The following is a 6,924-nucleotide window of genomic DNA, read 5'->3' as shown; positions in this document are numbered from 1 at the left end:
TACCAGACAGTGGTGTGCACCAGTTGCTCCAGCGCTTGGAAGTGGTTGATAGTGGTAGACAGTGGTGTGCACCAGTTGCTCCAGCGTTTGGAAGTGGCTGCTAGTGGCACACAGTGGTGTGCACCAGTTGCTCCAGCGTTTGGAAGTGGTTGCTTGTGGCAGACAGTGGTGTGCACCAGTTGCTCCAGCGTTTAGAAGTGGTCGATAGTGGCAGACAGTGGTGTGCACCAGTTGCTCCAGGGTTTAGAAGTGGTTGCTAGTGGCAGACAGTGGTGTGCACCAGTTGCTCCAGCGTTTAGAAGTGGTCCCTAGTGGCAGACAGTGGTGTGCACCAGTTGCTCCAGTGTTTAGAAGTGGTTGCTAGTGGCAGACAGTGGTGTGCACCAGTTGCTCCAGCATTTAGTCGTGGTTGCTAGTGGCAGACAGTGGTGTGCACCAGTTGTTCCAGCGTTTAGAAGTGGTCGATAGTGGCAGACGGAGGTGTGCACCAGTTGCTCCAGCGTTTAGTATTGGTTGCTAGTGGCAGACAGTGGTGTGCACCAGTTGCTCCAGCGTTTAGTATTGGTTGCTAGTGGCAGACAGTGGTGTGCACCAGTTGCTCCAGCGTTTGGAAGTGGTCGCTAGTGGCAGACAGTGGTGTGCACCATTTGCTCCAGCGTTTGGAAGTGGTCGCTAGTACCAGACAGCGGTGTGCACCAGTTGCTCCAGCGCTTGGAAGTGGTTGCTAGTGGCAGACAGTGGTGTGCACCAGTTGCTCCAGCATTTAGAAGTAGCTGCTAGTGGCAGACAGTAGGGTGCACCAGTTGCTCCAGCGTTTAGAAGTGGTTGCTAGTGGCAGACAGTGGGTGCACCAGTTGCTCCAGTGTTTAGAAGTGGTTGCTAGCGGCAGACAGTGGTGTGTACCAGTTGCTCCAGCAGTTAGTAGTGGTTGCTAGCGGCAGACAGTGGTGTGCACCAGTTGTTCCAGCGTTTAGAAGTGGTTGCTAGAGGCAGGCAGTGGTGTGCACCAGTTGCTCCAGTGTTTAGAAGTGGTCGCTAGTGGCAGACAGTGGTGTGCACCAGTTGCTCCAGCGTTTAGTATTGGTTGCTAGTGGCAGACAGTGGTGTGCACCAGTTGCTCCAGCGTTTAGTATTGGTTGCTAGTGGCAGACAGTGGTGTGCACCAGTTGCTCCAGCGTTTGGAAGTGGTCGCTAGTGGCAGACAGTGGTGTGCACCATTTGCTCCAGCGTTTGGAAGTGGTCGCTAGTACCAGACAGCGGTGTGCACCAGTTGCTCCAGCGCTTGGAAGTGGTTGCTAGTGGCAGACAGTGGTGTGCACCAGTTGCTCCAGCATTTAGAAGTAGCTGCTAGTGGCAGACAGTAGGGTGCACCAGTTGCTCCAGCGTTTAGAAGTGGTTGCTAGTGGCAGACAGTGGGTGCACCAGTTGCTCCAGTGTTTAGAAGTGGTTGCTAGCGGCAGACAGTGGTGTGTACCAGTTGCTCCAGCAGTTAGTAGTGGTTGCTAGCGGCAGACAGTGGTGTGCACCAGTTGTTCCAGCGTTTAGAAGTGGTTGCTAGCGGCAGACAGTGGTGTGCACCAGTTGCTCCAGCGTTTGGAAGTGGTCGCTAGTGGCAGACAGTGGTGTGCACCAGTTGCTCCAGCATTTGGAAGTGGTCGCTAGTGGCAGACAGTGGTGTGCACCAGTTGCTCCAGCATTTGGAAGTGGCTGCTAGTGGCAGTCAGTGGTGTGCACCAGTTGCTCCAGCGTTTGGAAGTGGTCGCTAGTACCAGACAGTGGTGTGCACCAGTTGCTCCAGCGCTTGGAAGTGGTCGCTAGTGGCAGACAGTGGTGTGCACCAGTTTCTCCAGCATTTGGAAGTGGCTGCTAGTGGTGGACAGTGGTGTGCGCCAGTTGCTCCAGCGTTTGGAAGTGGTCGCTAGTGGCAGACAGTGGTGTGCACCAGTTGCTCCAGCGTTTGGAAGTGATCACTAGTACCAGACAGTGGTGTGCACCAGTTGCTCCAGCGCTTGGAAGTGGCTGCTAGTGGCACACAGTGGTGTGCACCAGTTGCTCCAGCGTTTGGAAGTGGCTGCTAGTGGCACACAGTGGTGTGCACCAGTTGCTCCAGCGTTTGGAAGTGGTTGCTTGTGGCAGACAGTGGTGTGCACCAGTTGCTCCAGCGTTTAGAAGTGGTCGATAGTGGCAGACAGTGGTGTGCACCAGTTGCTCCAGGGTTTAGAAGTGGTTGCTAGTGGCAGACAGTGGTGTGCACCAGTTGCTCCAGCGTTTAGAAGTGGTCCCTAGTGGCAGACAGTGGTGTGCACCAGTTGCTCCAGTGTTTAGAAGTGGTTGCTAGTGGCAGACAGTGGTGTGCACCAGTTGCTCCAGCGTTTAGTAGTGGTTGCTAGTGGCAGACAGTGGTGTGCACCAGTTGTTCCAGCGTTTAGAAGTGGTCGATAGTGGCAGACAGTGGTGTGCACCAGTTGCTCCAGTGTTTAGAGGTGGTTGCTAGAGGCAGGCAGTGGTGTGTACCAGTTGCTCCAGCGTTTAGCAGTGGTTGCTAGTGGCAGACAGTGGTGTGTACCAGTTGCTCCAGCATTTAGAAGTGGTCGCTAGTGGCAGACAGTGGTGTGTACCAGTTGCTCCAGCATTTAGTCGTGGTTGCTAGTGGCAGACAGTGGTGTGTACCAGTTGCTCCAGCGTTTAGAAGTGGTCGCTAGTGGTAGACAGTGGTGTGCACCAGTTGCTCCAGCGTTTAGTAGTGGTTGCTTGTGGCAAACAGTGGTGTGCACCAGTTGCTCCAGCGTTTAGAAGTGGTTGCTAGTGGCAGACAGTGGTGTGTACCAGTTGCTCCAGCGTTTAGAAGTGGTTGCTAGTGGCAGACAGTGGTGTGCACCAGTTGCTCCAGCGTTTAGAAGTGGTTTCTAGTGGCAGACAGTGGTGTGTACCAGTTGCTCCAGTTTTTAGAAGTGGTCGCTAGTGGCAGACAGTGGTGTGTACCAGTTGCTCCAGCGTTTGGAAGTGGCTGCTAGTGGCAGACAGTGGTGTGTACCAGTTGCTCCAGGGTTTAGAAGTGGTCGCTAGTGGCAGACAGTGGTGTGTACCAGTTGCTCCAGCGTTTAGTAGTGGTTGCTAGTGGCAGACAGTGGTGTGCACCAGTTGCTCCAGCGTTTGGAAGTGGTCGCTAGTGGCAGACAGCGGTGTGCACCAGTTGCTCCAGCATTTAGAAGTGGTTGCTAGTGGCAGACAGTGGTGTGCACCAGTTGCTCCAGCGTTTAGTAGTGGTTGCTAGTGGCAGACAGTGGTGTGCACCAGTTGCTCCAGCGTTTGGAAGTGGTTGCTAGTGGCAGACAGTGGTGTGCACCAGTTGCTCCATAGTTTGGAAGTGGTTGCTAGTGGCAGACAGTGGTGTGCACCAGTTGCTCCAGTGTTTAGAAGTGGTTGCTAGTGGCAGACAGTGGTGTGTACCAGTTGCTCCAGTGTTTGGAAGTGGTTGCTAGTGGCTGACAGTGGAGTGTACTAGTTGCTCCAGTGTTTAGTTGCTCCAGTGTTTAGAAGTGGTTGCTAGTGGCAGACAGTGGTGTGCACCAGTTGCTCCAGCATTTAGAAGTGGTTGCTAGTGGCAGACAGTGGTGTGAACCAGTTGCTCCAGCGTTTAGAAGTAGCTGCTAGTGGCAGACAGTAGTGTGCACCAGTTGCTCCAGCGTTTAGAAGTGGTTGCTAGTGGCAGACAGTGGTGTGCACCAGTTGCTCCAGTGTTTAGAAGTGGTTGCTAGCGGCAGACAGTGGTGTGTACCTGTTGCTCCAGCAGTTAGTAGTGGTTGCTAGCGGCAGACAGTGGTGTGCACCAGTTGTTCCAGCGTTTAGAAGTGGTTGCTAGCGGCAGACAGTGGTGTGCCACAGTTGCTCCATCGTTTAGAAGTGGTTGCTAGTGGCAGACAGTGGTGTGCACCAGTTGCTCCAGCGTTTGGAAGTGGTCGCTAGTGGCAGACAGTGGTGTGCACCAGTTGCTCCAGCTTTTGGAAGTGGTCGCTAGTGGCAGACAGTGGTGTGCACCAGTTTCTCCAGCGTTTGGAAGTGGCTGCTAGTGGCAGACAGTGGTGTGCACCAGTTGCTCCAGCGTTTGGAAGTGGTCGCTAGTACCAGACAGTGGTGTGCACCAGTTGCTCCAGCGCTTGGAAGTGGTCGCTAGTGGCAGACAGTGGTGTGCACCAGTTGCTCCAGCGTTTGGAAGTGGCTGGTAGTGGCGGACAGTGGTGTGCACCAGTTGCTCCAGCGTTTGGAAGTGGTCGCTAATGGCAGACAGTGGGGTGCACCAGTTGCTCCAGCGTTTGGAAGTGGTCGCTAGTACCAGACAGTGGTGTGCACCAGTTGCTCCAGCGCTTGGAAGTGGTTGCTAGTGGCAGACACTGGTGTGCACCAGTTACTCCAGTGTTTAGAAGTGGTTGCTAGTGGTGGACAGTGGTGTGCAGCAGTTGCTCCAGCGTTTGGAAGTGGGTGCTAGTGGCAGACAGTGGTGTGCACCAGTTGTTTCAGCGTTTGGAAGTTGTTGCTTGTGGCAGAAAGTGGTGTGCACCAGTTGCTCCAGCGTTTAGAAGTGGTCGATAGTGGCAGACAGTGGTGTGCACCAGTTGCTCCAGCGTTTAGAAGTGGTCGATAGTGGCAGACAGTGGTGTGCATTAGTTGCTCCAGCGTTTGGAAGTGGTTGCTAGTGGCACACAGTGGTGTGCACCAGTTGCTCCAGCGTTTGGAAGTGGTTGCTTGTGGCAGACAGTGGTGTGCACCAGTTGCTCCAGCGTTTAGAAGTGGTCGATAGTGGCAGACAGTGGTGTGCACCAGTTGCTCCAGCGTTTAGAAGTGGTTGCTAGTGGCAGACAGTGGTGTGCACCAGTTGCTCCAGCGTTTGGAAGTGGTCGCTAGTACCAGACAGTGGTGTGCACCAGTTGCTCCAGCGCTTGGAAGTGGTCGCTAGTGGCAGACAGTGGTGTGCACCAGTTGCTCCAGCGTTTGGAAGTGGCTGGTAGTGGCGGACAGTGGTGTGCACCAGTTGCTCCAGCGTTTGGAAGTGGTCGCTAATGGCAGACAGTGGGGTGCACCAGTTGCTCCAGCGTTTGGAAGTGGTCGCTAGTACCAGACAGTGGTGTGCACCAGTTGCTCCAGCGCTTGGAAGTGGTTGCTAGTGGCAGACACTGGTGTGCACCAGTTACTCCAGTGTTTAGAAGTGGTTGCTAGTGGTGGACAGTGGTGTGCAGCAGTTGCTCCAGCGTTTGGAAGTGGGTGCTAGTGGCAGACAGTGGTGTGCACCAGTTGTTTCAGCGTTTGGAAGTTGTTGCTTGTGGCAGAAAGTGGTGTGCACCAGTTGCTCCAGCGTTTAGAAGTGGTCGATAGTGGCAGACAGTGGTGTGCACCAGTTGCTCCAGCGTTTAGAAGTGGTCGATAGTGGCAGACAGTGGTGTGCATTAGTTGCTCCAGCGTTTGGAAGTGGTTGCTAGTGGCACACAGTGGTGTGCACCAGTTGCTCCAGCGTTTGGAAGTGGTTGCTTGTGGCAGACAGTGGTGTGCACCAGTTGCTCCAGCGTTTAGAAGTGGTCGATAGTGGCAGACAGTGGTGTGCACCAGTTGCTCCAGCGTTTAGAAGTGGTTGCTAGTGGCAGACAGTGGTGTGCACCAGTTGCTCCAGCGTTTAGAAGTGGTCCCTAGTGGCAGACAGTGGTGTGCACCAGTTGCTCCAGTGTTTAGAAGTGGTTGCTAGTGGCAGACAGTGGTGTGCACCAGTTGCTCCAGCGTTTAGTAGTGGTTGCTAGTGGCTACATCACTGGATCATTTTCAGTGTATTAATAAGTGAAGTTCTGCCACCTTCGGATGGGTTGTCAGATTTCTTCTGAATGAAGCTTATCCTCAAGCAATTGCTTGCCTCATAAGATTCCTGGACATAGCGGAAAAAACCTCAGGACCTCAGCCTTTCTTCTAAGCCCCTCGAATGTGGCGGCCTCATTGTAACTGCCCGGACATAAAAAAAGAAGCTATGTGGCAAATAGTGGACTGAACACTGCTCATGGTTCTCACAGAGGGATGCCAACTGCTTAGCCTTTGTACTCAAAACACCACAAACCATCTGCCAGGGCAAAGGAAGGCTAGTGATGAACACTTCCAATTGGTTGGTATTATAACCTTTGGCGTCCGAGTGATGTCAATTGCGATGACCCCTTGGGGCTTTTAAAGAGCAGAATAAACATTGTCAGGTCATCACCTCGCTCACTGTACAGTAAAAGCTCGAATAATGGATGGGGATAAAAGGCCGGCTGCTACGTAATCACAGACACTTTAATCTGGGTTGACATGTGATATATTGATCTGGATTCGTAAGAACCACTACCTTTCCTCCCAATGTTGTTATTCAGTTCAAGACGTAATTTGCACAGTAATTTCAGCGATCAATTGGTGGTCAAATATTTATTGTTTTGGCTATCAAAAAAATGTCCTTAGCACTTTAGATGGCGCCTTTGGGTAAATGTGTTTGTCAACCACGTCGATGTATCAATGTCACTGTTGGGCCTTAAACTCTTATTGAAGAAGCTCTGAATCTTTGTCATTTGCCACCTACCTAAATACTGCTAACAAGATCAGACCATTTTTAGGACATACAAATGTAATGATTTGGTCAAATTCTCTGGTGCAAATACATATGCAATTAAGGAGTATAGCCTGTTACTAGCGTTTGTTGCAATCTAAATGCAAGAACCTTATGACGCCAGCTTGCTGAACCTTAAAGATATTATGCTACGAGTTCATTCCATCTTATGCTTTACATTCACTGATTGCTCTATACAACATGTTGTTGTTTATTTGCACAAGTTTAATATTCAAACAAAAGTTTTATGCTTGTATACTTCTTTGTATTTTTTTATTTTAGCTTTTTAATGGACTTGGGTGTCTCAATAA

This window comes from Triturus cristatus, chromosome 8 (assembly GCF_964204655.1).
Source record: "Triturus cristatus chromosome 8, aTriCri1.1, whole genome shotgun sequence".
Taxonomy (NCBI): Eukaryota; Metazoa; Chordata; class Amphibia; order Caudata; family Salamandridae; genus Triturus; species Triturus cristatus.
The sequence above is the reverse complement of the archived record's forward strand: the minus strand, read 5'-3'. Positions refer to the sequence as shown.